The sequence below is a fragment of the Sarcophilus harrisii genome, chromosome 3 (assembly GCF_902635505.1).
Source record: "Sarcophilus harrisii chromosome 3, mSarHar1.11, whole genome shotgun sequence".
Lineage (NCBI taxonomy): Eukaryota > Metazoa > Chordata > Mammalia > Dasyuromorphia > Dasyuridae > Sarcophilus > Sarcophilus harrisii.
In genome coordinates this window covers 243,700,916-243,720,669 of record NC_045428.1, presented here as the reverse complement: position 1 = coordinate 243,720,669, position 19,754 = coordinate 243,700,916, and the positions used below count along the sequence as shown (strand labels likewise).

Genomic DNA, 19,754 nt, shown 5'->3' with positions numbered 1-19,754 from the left:
AGTGATATCCCAGTGGGCCTTTGCAGAAACAAGTAAGGATTAAATTGATATGGAAATTGAGTTGGATGTCTCAACTATACTGTTATCCCTCTTTTTAGCACTCAAAACTTAAGTCGAGATAATATCTTTTGGTTATTATTGGTATAATATATTATACAATTTGATTATTATATACATTTGGTTCCATGAAGTAATGCTGTTTGCAGTGTGAATCTATCATATATTAAGATTTTTTTTTAACCAGAGCTTTTTACACTTTTTAGATAAAATTGCTCTTTTCTCTCAATAAAAGTAATATAGTAATATAATTTCTCTCCCCTCCCCTTTTTGTCTTTAATACTTGAATGAAGCTATGATCTCATTAATATGGACATTCTCTCCAAGATCATAACCTCTGCACACCTCATTCTTGCATCCTGTGCCCTCTTGTATTTCTCCAATGTCTTTGGATGATCCATGACTTTCTTTGGAGATTGTGGTATTTTATGACTTGCAGTCATGCAACTATAAACATATTGTTTTAAAAAGATGAATGTTTGTCTCAGCAACAAACTTAGGATTATTAAAGACTAAGTAACTTCTTAAAGGAAATCCAGATCATTTTCCAATTCCTATTTAATTCTGGAGCCAACTTATTTTCTATCCAGGGTTTATTAAAATATATGTACTAGACAGTTCTATAAGTTTTCCATTCCTTTGCATACTATTATCTAAACATGAAATTTTTCTTATTCATTTGGTTTTTTCATTATGGGCAGTTAAGCCAAATTATTTTTAGTCATTATACATTTCGTTTAGTAAGTTCTACAATGTTTCGGGGTTGATGCAGCTAATACAATGTTATCTGCCAGGAGGAACATCTGCAGAATCTTTTTTCCATTTGAATTCTGTGCTGTTATCTTCCATGACAGTAGCAGACACTTTTGCTGAACATCCATTTACTCATTTTATGTTTCATTTTATAGTAATAATAAAGTTATCAAGCAAAGCTAACCTTGCTGTTATACAATTACATGGGAAACATCTTGTTTCAGGAGCACCTTTAAGGCATTTTTTGTACCAATTTTTTTGTACCAAATTTTTAATATTGGTCGTAAAAGTGACCAGAAACAAGAATAGTTGGAAATTGTATTCTTTACATTTTTCATTTAACCAAGATGTGGTCTACTGAAGAAATGTCTTCTACAGCCTGCCTGCTTTTTTCCAAAATTTCATTAAAGCTTGCCTTCAATGGTTTTTTGGCTTATTTTTAATATTGTGTACTATGGAAAATTAGGCATGTCATTCAGTTGTTATTGATAAGTTTTCTCATTCACTTTTTTTGAAGGTATGAGATGTGGTAAGACGTCTATGATTCTTTTCCCTCAGGCACTTGACATCTTCCCTTCACACATCTTAAGATTTTCATTAGATATCAGCAAACTTCTCATTTTGTCATCTCCAGTATATGCCATTTCACTGTACACTGGGTTTACACATGTTCTTCTTTCATTGTGTCATTTTTACTTCCTTGGGCAGTACATTGCTTTAGAGTCATAGAGTGATGCCTTCACTATTATTGATGGGGGAAAAAAAGGGCTTATTATAGAAGTCTTGACAGATCTTTTCCATTTTCATCTGTTCTTTTTCTTCCTTATACTTTCACCCTTAAATGTCTTTTGGAAGATTAGTTGGTTCTCTTGTCAGGCTTTCTGTAAATTTGTTTTCCTTTCCATTGCATTTAACTATTTTATAGTAATAATAGCCAATTATAAATTTATGTAGCACCTTCAGGTTTGCAATGCACTTTATATGTATTATCTCATTTGATCCACACAACAACTCTATGAGATAGGTGCTATTATTATCCCCATTTTATTGATGGGAATTGCTCAGTATTAGACAGGCAGTATTCAAATGTAAGTCTTCCTGATTCTTTAAGTCCAGTGCTCTGGGCACTATGCCATCTATAACAGTCATGAGGTAAAATTGTTCACAATGATAATTTTTCTCCATAAAATTTTACAAACGTGTATGTGTGATTATATTTATACAAATATATGTATATATATGTTGTATTACCCTTACCTTCAATAGTTTACTGCATGGAGGGGGTGCGAATTCTTAAGTTTTGCTGATCTAGATTTTTTTGCTTTCTTTATTATAATGATTCATTTATTTCAATTAAACTTCCTTGAGAAAAAAAAAGTTATAGTTGTTTTCATGTCTGTTTTTTTTTTTTTTTTAAATCTTTTTCCTATTTGGTGCCATAGAAAGTTCATTTAAATAGTTTAGAATGGAATATCTCCAACCAGTGATGATTTTTATTATTCTAATATTGGTATTGATTTTTATCTTTGCTTTAATGAATTGATTGACTATACAGAAACAGCTAATTTGGAAATGACCCTCATTTGTAATCAGCCATTTTCTATCTCTTAAAATGTAATCAATTTCATTTTTTCTGATGTTATTTGGTTATTTCCTTATTCATTGCTTTTTGTATCCCTTCCCAAAGTATTTTTGTGGTACATGGCTGTGAAGCTTCTATTGTACTAGACTTTAGTCTTTCATTTCTTATTCCTGAGTCATGTTTCCTCACATATAGTTTGTCCTATACTCACCTTTACATTGAAGTCACTGAATAGTTAAAGTGTATTTGATTTAACTCAGGAAACCATATCAAGTTCTTCTCAGAATTTTTCTATCTTATCATCTTCTGCAATAGATGTTGACTCATGAGCCAAGCACTGCTATTCCTTTTGATCTTTCTTCAAATGTTTATCATTGACACTGCAATACAAAATGAGCAATATTCCATGAAATGATGTTTCTAGTTGACTTAGGTTGCAAAATAAAATTCATTCTGCCAAGTCTTTTGTTTGCACATCTAAGGAGAATCTTTTATCTTTTCTTAAAGTTACAATTTAAACATCATTATGATTTAATTTCTCTGGTAATATTTCCATTTTAGTAATATTTGGTCAGTGACAAAGTTCTTGTGTTTGGTGTTTAAGTGAATCTAAAGATACTATGTCATTCTTAATTTCTTATGCTTGCATGATCCCCTACTTCTCATCACTCTGTCACCAGCACTGTAAGCAACAGCAACAAAAGTAGAAAGGGAATGCAGAATTTTAAAGCCCATTTTGTGATTTTGTTCTGGGAATGCAGAGCTCTGAAGCCCATTTTGCTATTTTGTTTGATGGGTTGCCATGGCCAAAATTCATAAATAACAGGCTGACCTATTGATGATTATTCTCCCTTTATTTATTTTTCTGGTCATCTGAAAGTAGGCATAATTGGTCATTGAAACTATTTGTCCTGTCTAAACTTTTAACAAAAGACTACAGGTTCTGATATCTATAGACAATCAAAAGAACTAGGACTGTGGCCAAAAATATCATATCCACCAAAATTATCTGTAATATTGAATTGAGGGAAAAAAGTGAAGTTGCAGGTTTTTAGGACTTCCAATTATGACTGAACTCAATAGAAAATTTAACATGTAAGAGTTAATATCAGACATCAGCTTCAAGGAACTCAATATGGACAAATTGCTTTTTGCATGGGCAGTGTATAAAATGTTTAAGATTGATGTCAACAATAGGGTAGCTCAAAAGAAAGAGTGGGGTTGAGTTAAGGTAAAAATAGTAATTATGTTATACAAACAAGGTGTAGAGCAGGGGTCCTCAAACTTTTTAAATATGGGGCCAGTTCACTGTCCTTCAGACTGTTGGAAGGCTGGACTATAGTAAAAACAAAAACTTTGTTTTGTGGGCCTTTAAATAAAGAAACTTCATAGCCCTCCTCAGCTGCCACATCTGGCCCGAGGGCGTAGTTTGAGGACCTGTGGTGTAGAGGATAAATAGAAAGACATTAGAAGTGGGAGGAACATCCGTAGTTCTGAAAACCTTATATTGAGAATGGGTTAAATAGGCAACATTACATATATTTCACAAAAGGTATACTCCCTTCAAAATCTATAAAGAAATGAGGGAGGGATGGGCAGAGTGGGAGATTAAATAATAGCAAGGCAAGTTAAGCAGAATTAAAGCAAAATGTCAGCAGGCTTAGGAAAGACATGTGTATGTGTAGATGGGGGGCTAGTGTGTGAGTATGTATGTATATATCTACATATATCTTCATAAATAAATCCTTTCATAACCACAGTCTGCTTATGGGTGTGGAAGGGATGAAAGGGGAAAAAAGAAAAAGAAAAACTAAAACTAAACTTTTAAAAAATAATTTCCCTAACAGAAATTTCTGTATAATGAATACAATGTTTATAAATTCTAACTGCATCACTGGGATACATCTTTGTTGTACGGTAACACCTTTGGAACACTACATGATGATTACTAATTACTCATACTTTTTATTCCTAAAACTACTCAATGAGATAGGATTATTATCTCAACATTTCAAATATCTGTGCTTGACAGCTGTCAGCTATTGAGGTAATCTAAATTTCTGCTGGTGCCAAAACAAGCCTTCTGCACCTCACATGTAGATTGTCTTCATAAAGACTAGACAACTTGTCCACTGTAGATGGATAGCTAGGCTCAGCTAGGCCAGTCCTTGACATCAGCTCTGGCCTTTTTCACTAAGTCTGTGGCCCATACCTTTTGTAACTTTACAGATATGAAAAGTGAATGATGGGAATAGTAAGTGATATGGCCAGGATCATTTCCTTTGACACCTTTTTTTTTTTTTTTTAAAGTACCAACTATGTTCCAATTGAGTGTCATTGTTTATGGAAAGTTAGACTTAGAAACAACTGGATTGAAATCCCATTTCTAAAACATACTGGTTGTTGAGCAAAACACTTAATTGCCTTTGTAGTGCTATTGCCCAGGACTTCTTAAACTTTTAATACTTAGGACCCCTTTTCCCATGAAAAATTTTTACACAATCCTTTCTTGAATCTGAGCTATTTATGGCAGCATTTGTGAATGCACAGTGCAAAATCTTCATGTAGTATGTTCAGAACCAAGGCTGCAATGAAGTCACAATGGGCAAGTGCTATCAGAAACAACTCAGATTCTTTATGCATTTGATTTTGAATTAATTTTTGGTTGTTGCTTTCAAAAACTGCAACCCCCCTACATTCAGTATCAGTACCCTATATGGGGTTGTGACCACAATGTAAGAATCTTTGCCATAGGCAAATCCGCAGTTTTCAGTTGCAGAAGAGTTTTTAGTCTGAATTGACTCGAGTTTTATCACTTTGTTCTTCATGATCCCATTTGAGCTTTTCTTGACATATACTGGAGTATCTGCTTTTTCCTTCTTCAGCTCATTTTTAAATGAGGAACTGAGGCAAACAGGGTTAAGTAATTTGCTCAGGATCAGACAATTAGTAAGTGTCTCAAGCTAGATTTGAATTAAGTTTTTCCTGGGTCTAGGCCAGGATACTCTATCCATTATATCATATAGCTGCTCCAGTTCTGTCACTAGTAGTTCATTGTACCAGTGAATCTATAGATCTAATCTATGACCAAGAAATATTAGGTCCTATAAATACAGAAGTAAAAATTAATATAGCTTTTGCCCTCAAGTTGGTCACATTTAGCTCAAAATTCTATACATATGTAGGTAAATATAAAATATTCTTAAAATAAATTCAAAGTATTTAGAGCAAGTGGAGTACTAATTATTGGGGGAATCATGAAAACATTTTATAGGAGACAGCCCTTGAAATGAATCTTTTTCAAGAAAAGGATTCTTAGAGGCAGAAGTGAGGAGGAAAGTCTTCCAAGTCCAAGGCTTCTATGTAGAAGAATGCAAATATAGGAAGTGAAATGTCATGTATCGAAGTAGAGTCACTTTGCCTGAAAATGTAATCTGTCTGGAATTATAGACTGGAGCCAAATTACAAAAGGTTTAAATGTCAAATAAAAGAGTCTGTGTTTGAGTATTTGAAGCAGTGATGTGATATGATTATAGTGTGCTTTAGGAACAAAATTTTGCTAGGGATGTAATGGATTATTTGAAAAGGAGAGCTATATTTAGAAAGACTGGTAAGGCAGACCACTGTAATATAGTCCAGGTGAGAAGTGACAAGGACCTGAATTATGGTGCTAATGGCATAAATGGAGAGTATGGTACCGATATTGAAGAACAGAGATTGAAGTGGTATACAAAAAAAAACCCCAAAACCCAACTTGATAAATGATTGGAAAATGTGAGGGTGAGATGAGGCTGGAGAGTCAAGAATGGATTGATTTCAAGGACTTTTGCTGGATCCAAAAGGGATTTTGCAGAATAATTAGATGATCCAGTCATTGCTAAAACAAGAGGCCCTTTATTTGGTGCGTTTAAGGGAGAACTTAAAAGGCAAATCCATATTGTTTAACTAGAGACCCTCAAAGGAATAGGATGTAGCACCAAAAAAGGGCAGATTATTTGGGCAGCCCATTAGTTCCTTCACAGTAGCACCAGAAGTAACATCACAAACTAGAGCCAACTATTCAGTCCACTTAATCTTCTAACATTGGGTATGGTATTACTTTCAAAATAAAACTGGTAAAGGGGTTAGTGAAGGGATACAACCAGGCTTGTTACCAGGCAGTCTAGAGTACGATGGTCTTCAAGCCATGGCTGGAAGAAGGGACACATGGTGCTTGAGGATTTCTGAATCTGTGTTCAAGACAGCCTGCTCAGCTGAAAGGTACCCCAGATGTTTAAAGAGAGGGGAGTGGTCCTGCTTAGACAGGCCTGATTGGTTTCACACACATGAGGTCACAGGCAGGAAGATACCAATGAGTTATGAAACTGGAAGTTTCTAGCTTGGAATGTTCCAAGTGTGGGAGTTTCCACATATAAGAGCTCCCAAAGAGTCAAAGTATGAAAAGAGGGATTACCAAATGGTCAAATAGCATAATATTTATAAAGCACTTAGCACATAGTAAATACTTTATGAATACTAGATGTTGGCCTGACAAAGTGTTTTTGTACAGGCAAAGTCTGAATCAGAAAAGCAACAGGCTGGGTTTGTTCATATGCAGCTATAGCATTACTAGAAACAACCATTTACAACTGGGGATACAGGGCATGCAAGCTTTCTTCACTAACAGAGCAAAGTTAAGTATGGATAGAACTGGATCCACAGAACAACAATATAAAATGGGAAGCAATTTCCACAATTAGGAATAAGAATTCTCATCATTCAAGCATTGCACTTTTCTTAATTGAATATCATTGGGAATCAGTTAAATTTTAGTTTAAGTGTCCTGCTTGTCATGTTTATTTTTTGGAGACACTGGAAAATAATAGATTTTCTCTTTAACAACAACAATTTTTTTTGGTAGTTTTATGGGTTAAATATTTTCTTATTACTGTCATTTATTGCTCACTTATTATAGAAATACTTTTAAAATGTTAAAAGTAATTGTGAAAAAAAATTAAAATTTTAACTTTAAAAAAATTTCGAGTTCCATATTCTCTTCCCTCCCCCCCATTTTGAGAAGACAATCAATTTTATGTAGATTACATGTATGCAGTCATGCAAAACATTTCCATTTTAGCCATGTTGCAAAAGAAGTCACAGATTTAAAAAAGGATAATAAAATTTTAAAAGGTATGGTTCACTCTCCATCAGTTCTTTCTTAGGAGATTGCTAGCATTTTTAAATCAGTCCTTTGGAATTGTGTTGGATCATTATATTGTTGAGAATGAGTCATTTGAGGTTGATCACCATATAGTCTTGTTGGTATTGAGTACAGTATTCTCCTGATTCTGCTTATTTCATTTTGCATCAGTTCATATAAGTCATCCTGCTACTCATTTTTTCTTTTATTTTTTTTTAATAAAACTTTTTATTTTCAAAACACATAACAGTTTTCTACATTCACCCTTGCAAAACCTTGTGTTCCAAATTTTTTTTCCTCTTTTCCTTTCCCTGATTTCCCTCCCCTAGATGGCAAATAATCCAACATATGTTTACTTATATTTCTTTTATACATCTTTTCTTCTATACATCTTTTCACAATTGTGATACTGCAAAAGAAAACTAAGATCAAAAAGAAAAAAAAATAAGAAAGAAAACCAAAGGCCAGCCAACAATAATAACAAAAAAAGTGAAAATAATATGCTGTGATCCACACTCAGTCCCCAGAGTCCTCTATCTGAATGAAGATGGCTCTATCACAAGACCATTGGAACTGGCCTGAATTACCTCATTGTTGAAAAGAGCTACGACCATCAGAATTGATCATCATATAACATTGTTGTTGCTGTGTATAAGGTTCTCTTGGTTCTACTCCACTTATCATAAGTTCATTTAAGTCTCCAGGCCATTCTGAAATCATCCTGCTGATCATTTCTTATAGAATAATATTCCATAACATTAATATACCATAACTTATTCAGCCATTCTCCAACTGATGGGCATCCATTCAGTTTCCAGTTCCTTGACACTGCAAAAAGGGCTGCCACAAACTTTTTTGCACTTATGTGGATCCTTTTCCCTTTTTCATGATCTATTTGGGATACAGGCCCATTAGAGACACTGCTAGATCAAAGGGTATGCACAGTTTGATAACTTTTGAGCATAGTTCCATGTTGTTCTCCATTTAGTTGGATCAGTTCACAACTCCATCAAAAATGTATTAGTGTTCCTGTTTTCCCACATCCCCTCTAGCATTCATCATTATCTTTCCCTGACAATCAATCTGAGAGGTGTATAGTGGTATCTCAGAGTTGTCTTAATTTGCATTTCTCTAATCAGTAATGATTTAGCTGCTCCTTATTTCTTATAGCACAATAGTATTTTGTCATAATCATATATTACAACTGTTTAGCCTTTCCCCAATTGATAGGTAGTCCCGCACATTAATAATATTGTTACTAATATCTATGTAAATGCATATTAGTCATAATAATAATGTGAAATTTAAATAATTATTTAAATTTATTATATATACATTATCTGAGTCTCACAAAACTCTGTGGTATAAGTATTTTAGGCACTATTAGGCACATTTTACAGATGAATAGACTGAAATTTAAAGGCGTTAAAAATTTCCTGGCAGTGGTCACAGAGCTAATAAGTATCAGAGACATATTCAAAACTCCCAAATTCAGAAATCTATTCACCCTACCATATTTTCTCAAAAGTTAGGAATTCAGATTATACTTGTCCATATGTTTAGTAACTGTGATTTCCAAGACAGATGAAACCTATTTACAATTTAGGTGGTAAGTCTTAAAAAGTTGCGAGAGACTCAGAGGTCAAATTACTTGTCTGTGGTTAAGCTACTAAATTTCAGAGGTAGGAGTATACAAATTGGTCAAATATGCTATCCACTATGCCAGTTGGCAACTCATTAGCAATTCAGATTGTTCCTGATGTTAATGTACTATGCTAAAAATGTTAGCAGCTATTCAATCTCTGCTCTTGAAATGTAAATTAATTTCATAGTATTTCTCATATCCAAAGCCTTCTTGCTAGAGGAAGTGAAAAGGAGGGAAACCATGTATTGATATTTTAAATGCTGATTTTTTTTTCTTTCTTCTGCCAAGGCAGTTGGGGTTAAGTGACACCCAGGATCACACAGCTAGGACATGTTAAGTGTCTGAATCCAGATTTGAACTCAGGTCCTCCTGATATCAGGGCTGATGCTGTATCCACTGTGCCACCTATCTGTCCCAACACTAATTTTCTAATAAGCATTTTAATTTCTTTAAACATAGGACAGTTTTTTAAAGGGCAAGAGAGAAACTATCTTATAATGAATAAAATATTAATTATAGCCCAAGTAGTTTATTTAAAGTTTGTTATGTTAAGTAATATCTCATTCTATTAATCTTTATTAATATATCACATATTATCATAACAATAGTATCATTATAGCAATGAATACATCAATAATAGTTTGTAATCACAATATACTGTGCAATAATATATTTTATATTATATATGTAATATAATAATATATTCATATTATAAGTTAAGCAATTTCATGTTGCTTTTACTTGAGTTTAAATAATATAATAACTGGATAGTTTAACTGTTTCTTTAATATGAAGTTTTGTATAAATCATTTCATTATTAGTTACAATGGTCATATAGATTAGGACAACATTTAGGAAGAAGCACATAATAATTTCCTATGTTTAACTCATTCAAGTTTTGAGAAATATATTTGGCTATTTGAAAGAGAGAAGCCATTCCATTGAGCAAATTAAAAGATTCTGCTTCCACTTAATTTTTAAAGTTGCTCTTTAAAATTGGAGATTAACTAATTTAGTCAATCTCGTCATTTTTTTTTCAGAATAGGAATGAGTTGAAAAATAGCAAATATTAATGATTCTGCTAACCTGTATTTAGCTACTCTTGAGAATAGGGAGGGAGGCCTAAATTTTTTTTTAATCTCTCAGTTACTTTTTGCTTCTTGTGTCCAAGATGATTTGCTATTACTTAACTTTCATAATATGCTACATTTCCACTCATTTTGGAAGGCTCTTCTCATATGTGTATACACACACACACACACACACACACACACACACACATGCACACATAATACTAGTAGCTCTGATATATATTTATATGTTTACATAAATTTGATTTATACCATATAAAAGGATCCCAGATTTTTTTCTTTTGTTTGTTACCTGAGACATGTATTTGAGAAAAAGAGCAAATAAACACTTTTTATGTGTGATTGTTTGAAAGGCAGTCATGGGGCAAGTAAAGAAGTTTATGGACTTTTGAGATCTAGGTCAAGATTCTCAGAAGATTAGGAAAAGATTAGGAAATTTCTAATTTCCTCATATATTATCTTAAGTATCTCAGTATTGATTGAATCTTTAGTACAAATAGCAAATTTTAACTTATTCATCCAAAAATTTGACCTAAATCTTATTAAATAAATGATTGAGTAAAAAATAATTTATTAAGGACCATGTAGCAATTACTGTGCCAAACAATGAGGAAAAAGTTAACTAGTCCCTCCTCGTAAAATGCTCATCCTTTGATGGGAAGAGAGAATACTTAGAAGAGTGTTCAGCTACAGTGAAGAGGATGGAGCATAGGTTTTTAGGGAGGCAGTTTGAAGGACATATTCTTTATCTGCAGTTTATATTTTTTATTTGTCCTCCAACCAGAAAATTTATCTTCATGATTGTCCTACATATAAATGATACATAGGGATATTGAATGTATATGTTTTCCTTACATATTATAAACAATGTAGGCTTGAAATAAATCACGGTACTAATATTATTGAAAGAGTAAGATATTCTTTTTGCTAGACAATGGTACCAAATACCTACTTTGGACATTTTAAATAAATGTTTTAATAGCAATTTATCCTACTGACAGTTTAATGCTTCATTAGTATATAGTAAGTATAAGATATTATGCCCACTAGCATAAAACCACAAATTTCCGTTTTAAAGACTTGAAAATATGTCAGTTAAAGAGATACGGTTGTCAAACAAAGCTACATATCATCTGGTCCTTGTGTATTAGACAAGTCTTCACCTGAACTTGCTAAAATGCAGTGCAACATTTCTTGGCATTTGAGACATCTTTCTTCCAATCAATGGTAATGGAAGAAACAGTGCTGCAGTGCCTGGCAGTTCTCCAGGGCTGTGTCAATCACTTAGACTCCTTTCTAAAAGTCTCCATTCCCTGTCATCTTTCTCAGACTGAGACTGATGAATCCTCTCCACCTGAGTTTCAGCTTGCCATACACAGATGAATGCATAGTGTTTCTGTGTATAGCATTTAATAAGAATTGCTGAGCTTTTTTCTCAAAAGCTAGAAATTATTATAGCCTTAATTAGTATTGTATTGCCAAGTAGTATATGTGTTGATATAAGCCCCGAATTACAAGCTGGATAAGGTACTGTATGATTTAGTTTTGTCTGTCTATAGAGCAAACCTTTTATACAACAGCATTGCGTTTTAGCAACTGTTCACACGAGTTAGTATGAATATACTGTATCCACTTATATGTAGCCATTTTAAAATATAGAAAACAATTATATTATTAATTAGTAATTATATATAATTATGTTATATAATATATATTTTATATGTTGTGATATATAATTATATATCTATATCTATATATACACACATTACATAATAGCTAACATTTTTATAGTGCTTTAAAGTTTATAAAGCACTTTTGATCCTCACAAGAACCCTATGCATTTGGTGCCACAAGAATTAATTATCCCTATTTTCAAATGATAAAACTGTACCTCAGGGAGTTCATAGGACTTGCCCATGATCATCTAGCCAGTAAATGTTAAGGATTCATCTCTGTGCCTCTTGATTCCAAATCCAGTATACTTGAAATCCAAATCCATCGAGTATATGGTAATACATATAAAACATTATGATTCTACTTGGATGCTGTTTATTTCTTCTAAGCAAATTTGACTTTTGCATATTTTCAGAATTATTAACAATTGTCTTCCATAGTATTGTTGCTGAAAAATTTTGGCTTCTTGAAGTCCAACGGTTTTGGTTAGTAAAAAGACGCTGAAAATATAATCTTTGATAATATCTATTATACCTGTTAATTAATATTAAAAAGAGAATGAAAGTTACATTCTTGTTTGTTTGCTTAATTAAGACCTTTATGCTCTTGGTTTCAGACTCTTGAGTTCTTGGCAGGCTCATTCATTTTGAAAGCAGTGAGAGGCAAAATGTTTAGCAACCAAGGGAAAAGAGAAAAGAATTGGAGAAAGAACCACAGAGCAGAATGAGAAGTCAGGAGAAAAAAGTACATGCGAAGGGAAACAATGAAGGAAAGAAAAAACAAGGAAGAGGAAATTCAGACAGCAAGAAAAATCAGTGTGAATTTAATAATTAATTTTTTTATATTAAGTACAGTGCATATGTATAGAAGAACTATTTTCCCACAGTCTTGATTGTTTAAGAAAAATTTTTCCAAAGTATTTCTTTTCCATAGATTTATGAAATGATGTAATAAAATATATATTGTTCTTGTTCACTGTATTTTGATTTCTAAAACTTTATGAGGTTGTTCAAATGTAGGCAACTATTTTAAAATTGTTTTATAAAATTTCTCCCTAGAGATGATTTGGTATTAATTCATTTCTTTAGAGCAATATTTTTTCAGGTTGATATAGTTTTGAAATATAAAAATACTCTCTTTTTAAATTGAAGTCAATTCATTGAAGAGACTTTTTGGTAAGTTTTGGAGTTTTACACCAATAGTTATCAATCATTTCAGTGTTTATTAAGTACTCATTAATTCCTGCTTTGCCAGGCATTTTTGCCAAATGCTGGGGGTACAAAGACAAAAGTCAAACATTTTTTGCCCTCAAAGACATTATATGCTAATAAGGGAGATAATTTGTTCACATATTGCTGTATATGTACAGAGTGGATGCCCGATAGTCTTAAGGAGGTGGCACTAGCAGGCAGGGGACCAGAAAAAGAGTTCTTGCATAATGAAAGAGGAGAATGAATCATAATATGTGCATAACAACAAATAATCCAGTGCGATTGGAACACAGTGAATGGAGAGGAGTGATATGTAAGAAAACTAGAAAAAAGGGGAGAGGAAGGGAACAGATTTTTATTAAACAACCACTGTTGTCAGTCACTAAGCTAAGTGCTTTACAAATATTATCTCATTTGATTATAGGTAAGTAAGGGGCCAAGTTTGAACAGCTTTAAATGCCAACCAGAATCCTTTGTATTTGATATTATAAATAATCTATTACCACTGGAGTTTGTTGGGTAAGGAGTAGCATGATCACAACTGCATTTGAAGAAATTCACATTAGCAGCTGTCTGCAGGGAGGAAGAATTGTGGAGGAGAGATTAGGTAGGAAGACAAATAAGAAGCTATTGCAATAGTTTAAGTAAGAAGTGATAGGACTCGAATAAAATTAGTATCTATGAGTATAGAAAAGGGATATATGCAAGATATGTTTTATGGCTACAAACAAAACATTTGGCAACTTATGGGATCTGTGGATTTTGTGAGAATGAGGAATTGAAGATGGCCCTTCAGTTGTAGACATGACTGACAAATAGCATGGTATCCTCAGTAGATATTGGGAACTTGGGAAGAACTGTGGGCTTAGGGGACTAGTTTGGGTAGATTGGACAAAAGATAATGAATTGTTTTAGACTCGGTGATTTTGAGATGCCTGCAGGACATCTGGTTTGTATGTTTTATAGACAGTTGATAATACAGAGTGGATTTCGGGAAAGGGATTAGAGGTAAATACATAGATATTGAAGTTATAGCAATATATAGCAATGATAATTGAAACTAGGGGAACTATTAAAATCATCAAGTGAGAAGATATGTAGAGAAAAGAGAAAGGGAGCCAGGATAGATACTTAGAGTATACTTACAGCTATTGAATATGACACAAATGGTGATCCTGTAAAGGAAATTGGGACAGAAGGAGGAGAACATTCAAGAAGGGAATGTGGGAGAGATCAAGAAGGATATAAATATGACAATTTAGAAATCATTGAAAGAGCTAAAGATTACAAATGGTTTAGAAGAGATGATGCCATAAATTTATTTCTTTCTAAAATGCCTTGAAATAAATGTATTGACAGGATTCATCTAAAACATTTCCTGTTTAAAAAAAAAAAAAAACTTTTAAAACTTAACTATATCTAAATTTGTATAGGAAAGTTAAGTAATGAACATTAATTTAGTCTCATTTGCAAGATCAGGAGTATCATAAATTTCAGTTGTTAATAGAAAATTATCTGTTGGAACAATGTCTTTTTATTTTCTTCCAATGAATCAAGCATTCCAAAAGCACCTTCTAAAAAGTAGTACACCATAGTAGGAGTATACAAAGATTAAATAAGTCATTATCCTTGACCTTTCAGAATTCAAAGAAAGAAAATTATGAAAAAAAACTTCCTAAGCACATAAATGTCCCATCCCTACAACCAGTTTTTAGCATGTTTATACTTGAGTATGCCGTGTTACTTTCCAGAAAAGAAAAACTTTGATATGATTTTATGTTCTTTACACTTTAATTTTTTAAGAGTAGACTGCTCTTTTTTTGTTTTGTTTTGTTTTTGTCTTTATATTCTCAGTTTGTACTTGTGTTTGTTCATAATAGAGACTTAATAAACACTAGCTGAATTGAATTGAGTTGTAGATTAGTCTCTGACACTTTCAGATGTTTTTGCATTTCACTTTGAATCATGAAGATAATTCTTGGAGTAATCTTATTGTCCAAAGAACTTAACTGACCGTGTTACTATGCCTAGGCCATTTTGAGTTAAGCATAGATACGTGTTTCACTTACTTCAGTATAAATGTAATTCCTTGAGACTACTGTCAACTTTTTTTGGATATTTTAAATGTATGTAAAACTTGTTTTAAATCAGTAGCAACAAACATATTCTTCAATGCAATTGTCTTTATAGGTAAATGCTAGAAAATACAATAAGGAAATAGAAAACTTTCAAAAAAGATAGAAATGAATATGTTCCTATGATTTTCATAAATTTGAAAAACATTTTCCATTGATATAGTAATATTTCAGAGACACTTTGTATTTATTTCATATTGATTCTTAGTTGGTATTGACTCTCGTATCTCAATTTTAACTTGCTTCTGCCTTCTAGTCTAGAAGTGGCGTAGTGGGCCTGGAATAGAGAAATCCTGAATTCAAATTTGAGCACAGTCACTTATTAGCAGTACAACCCATAGCAAGTCATTTAACCTGCTTGCTTCAATTTCTTCAATTTCTTCAACTGTTAGAAAGGGTTAATGACAGCTCCTCCTTTGCTGGCTTGTTGTGATGATCAAATGAGATAATACTCGTCAAGTATTTTTGCATAATGCCTAGCATATAGATATTATTTAAATCTTTTTCCCTTTCCCCATTCTCTCTTAACACTCTGTCATATAATTAATGATATATAAAAATAAAGACATGAATACATAAAGACTACTCTAAGTTGAATGCTTTTATAAAATAAGTAATCCACAATGCATTTGATTAATGACATGTATAATTAAGGTTTCAGCTAGGGTAAAACCAAAAAAGAAAATAGCATCAGAAAATAAATTGGGTATGAGAAACTCATGAATAAGAAGTTCATTGAATCTTGTTATTTGAGTCCTATTAGTTTAAGTGGGCCCAAGCTCAGTGCAGCTAGTAACTAGACAGCAGGGACTTGAATCCTAAGCCACTGATGTGTAGCACATTGCCCTCATTATGGATTTTAAACCTTGAGAATTTTAAAGATTTCATTCTATGGAATATAAAACTTTAAGGAAAATTAAAGTTCTGAACACATGCTTCTCTTTCATCAAATGATCATTGAATGTACAGTAGGTCAAACTTGTCTCAGTTTTAATTTTTAAAGGTATTAGACAATGAAATTTCAGTATCACTAAAAGTAATTTTAAAATACAAGCTTAAAGAGGCTAATTTTGATTTACTTTATTAATATTTTATCTCATTTAAATCGAATATAGATTAAAGTTTTTGTCTAATCAAATATCACTGTATCATATCATGTATCACTTTATATTACATGTCATATCATATTATTATAGTATATCTCATTTTGAAACTTCTACAATTCATAAGGATAATGACGTTTAAATATTCTTTCCCAATATTGCTTTACATCTACAAGGCAGAATTTTGATAACCAGACAAACTTTTAGTAGTAGACATGTTTGTTTTCATCACATCTTGTCTACCCTTCTTTCTCCCGTTGCTCCCATCTTTGCTCTGTCTTCCCCATTCCCTCTATAAGAACTCAATCCAGGTGCTTCTCCATCTAGAACTTATCTTCCCAGGGCTGAAAAGCTATATGCTTTCCACAGTAGCCTAGGGCTTCTACTATGATATAGAACCAGAGCCTACCATGCCATGTTAAATGTCTATTTTCCTTCTTTTCTCTTTGCATGCCCTATGTCCATTTCCTCATCTTATCATTGCCATGTGTCTATTTACCAATGCCTAGTTTAAATTTATCTTTTATCTTATCGTACTAGGACCAGATTTTATTTATCTTACAAGATAACTTGATAGTTTTAATAGGTATCATGATATATTACACAGTCAAAATTTAAATTAAAAATTTAAATATTAAATTATTTAAAATGGAAGTTGTGGGTCACCCAGAATGTAATGAAGAAGTGCATATTCAAAGGAGAAATGGTATAAAGCAATGGTGTAAAATTCAAAAGGAATCATTAAATTATACTTAAGGATCCCTATGGGATTCATATTGATATTGGTATTATCTATTTTGTTGTATTTTTGTTTTGTTAGATCTTCCCCAATTATGTTTTAATCTGGTTTGTGCTGCACTTCTGAGTGTTTTAGGTCACATGTCATGGGAGGACTATGTGTTTGACATCTCTGGGATAAAGGATGCCATCAGAAAGAGTTATATATGAGTTGAAATTGAGGTTAGCTTCTAACATGGTGGGTGACTGCCCTGTGCAAGACATAAATGAGCCAGATCTGTCAAGCTACTAACAGGAAAAGGATAGAAAGTTCCCCTAGTCTCATCCCCGTTAATATTAGCCTCCTGGAGAAAGTTATCTTTTTATACCTTTTGTTATCTAACCCAAAAGGGGGGTCCCTGTAATGGTAGAAATTTCCAGACATGAAGAAAGGGTGTGGGTCATGGCCTGGAGGAAACTGTAGATATTATGATCTTCCTAAATTATACTATCTTGGTGGCCACATGTTCTGCCTGTTTAGATATCCTAGGAGGTTAAAATGGGAATAAATATTTGCACCTTGTTTTTATAGTATTGAATTCTGTCTTTGTAAATAATCCAGTAAAAAAGAAGGGCAGAGGAGTCCAAAGAGCACAGAATATGAAGTTAGGAGACCTTGGTTCTTCCACTCAGTGTCTGATCTAGTTAGGTATCCTCTCTTAGCCTCCATCTCATGAAATGTAAAATGGGGGTGTTAATACCTATACTTCCTGTCTCACAGGGTTATTGTTAGGAAAGTAAATCATTTTTTCTCTTACTATTTCTTTTTGTTATTATTAGTGTTTTTAGTGGTTCTTTCCATTCCTAAAAGTAAGGCATTTGAAGTAGATTGAATCAGAAATTTTATTCTTATTTACATTTTGAACAATTAAATGACTTAGCAATTATTTAATTTTCAGGAGCCTGTCAAGAAAATTACTATTCAAACTCTTAAGGATGGTTTTAAGTGAGGAAATAGATTTAAACTTAATCATCAGAATGTTTTTCATTTTTAAAGTTGGAGTTACTAGTTTTATCTTGATCTTGAGTGGCTCATGATAGCATAGACCTTCTCTTTAGGAATGGTATTGAGGGAAAGTTTTGAAGAAAATTGAACATATATTTATAAAAAATGGGGTAAAAATTATTTCAAAAATACCATACAACATGGAGCATGTGAAAATAAAAGAGAAACCAATATAGTCAAGAAAAAATGCACTCAGCAGGATAAAAAAGATAAATAATGGAAAGAGTTTTTGAAGGGACTTATGTAGTATTTTTCAGGGCCATTAGTTTATTATTGCAAAAGGAATGATAAGGTTTTCCTTCTTTTCTTTGTGAAAATTATTTAACTTGTCCTATCTTTAGGTTGTTCAACTGACAGTTTCTATTAATGCTTTTATGGAATTAGTTTCTTCTAACAAATAATGATTAATAATGTTAGGAGTTGAATAACACTTTGAAAGTAAAATGTGTTAAAATGCACCAAAAAGCTCATAGTTTTCAAATTCAATTGTTTTTCAAGACAAATCTGTTCTCCTATAATCAACCAATCAATGAACATTTCTTAAGAATCCTTTAGGTGTCAGACATCATGATAGCTGATAGGAATACAAATACAAAAATGCAAACTCCCTCCTCAAAGAGAATTTACACTGTAACAGGAGAGCTGGCAAGTACATGAATGAGTATATATCAAATAAACATAAAGGAAATAATCAAAGCAGTGTTATTAAAGGGAGGGTAATAGAAATTACTTGCACTATATCTTGAAGGAAAAGAGAGATTGTGTGGATCAGAGATATTGAGAAAATGCCTTTCAGACAAGGGAATGGTCCGTACAAGGGTACAAAAGTGGCAGATGGAGGAACTGAAAGGTCATTTTGGCTAGTTTGAATCATGTGGAAGGAGGAATAATGTGTAATGAAGTTGGAAAGAGGTTGGGGTCAGGTTGTGAAGAGAGATTTAAAAGACAAAGACAGGAATGTGTATTTGAGTCTAGAGGAAATTGCAAGCCAGTGGAGTTTACTGAATAGGGGAATAGAGCAATCAGCTATGTACTTAAAAAAAAATCACTGTTATCTATGAGGATAAGGGGGAAATGGATTGGAATAGAAAGAGGCCATTTAAAAAAATATATAAGTGGTGGATATGTGAATAGAGAAGGGGACACATATAAAGGGTGTTGTGAAGGTAAAAATGATAGGATTTGACAGCTAATTGAATATGTACATTGAAGATAATTTCAAAATTACAACATGGTACATCACAATAATTTCTTGACAGAAATAAGGAATTTTTGAAAAGTGGTGGGTTTGAGGGGAAAGATGAATTCTGTTTGGACATACTGAATTTGAGATGCCCCTGGAATATCCAATATAAAATAGGCAATTGATGACGTAGAATTGAAGTTTGTAGGAGGTATTGGGGCTGGATATATATGCATTTGGAAGACATGTTTATAGGGAACAAATTAAATCTGAGAGAACTGAAAAGGTCATTAGATGAGAGAATTTCAGGAGAAAGAAGAAAAGAGGACCCACATACAGAGCCTTGGGGAATGTGATA

At 32.7% G+C, this 19,754-nt stretch overlaps 1 protein-coding gene and 1 long non-coding RNA gene across 11 annotated transcripts in view; one reads left to right on the top strand and one right to left on the bottom strand.

Annotated features, from left to right (window-relative positions):
* LOC116422340 overlaps positions 1-6,662 on the bottom strand; it is a 42,957-nt gene extending 36,295 nt beyond the window's left edge. For all 4 annotated transcript variants that reach the window (XR_004232933.1, XR_004232931.1, XR_004232932.1 and 1 more), the window contains exons 1-2: positions 6,547-6,662; positions 2,604-2,772 (exon numbers count right to left, since the gene is read on the bottom strand). This is a non-coding gene — a long non-coding RNA (uncharacterized LOC116422340). The remainder of the gene's footprint in view (positions 1-2,603; positions 2,773-6,546) is intronic.
* ITSN1 (intersectin 1) overlaps positions 1-19,754 on the top strand; it is a 268,177-nt gene that overhangs the window by 113,171 nt on the left and 135,252 nt on the right. The window lies entirely within an intron of this gene.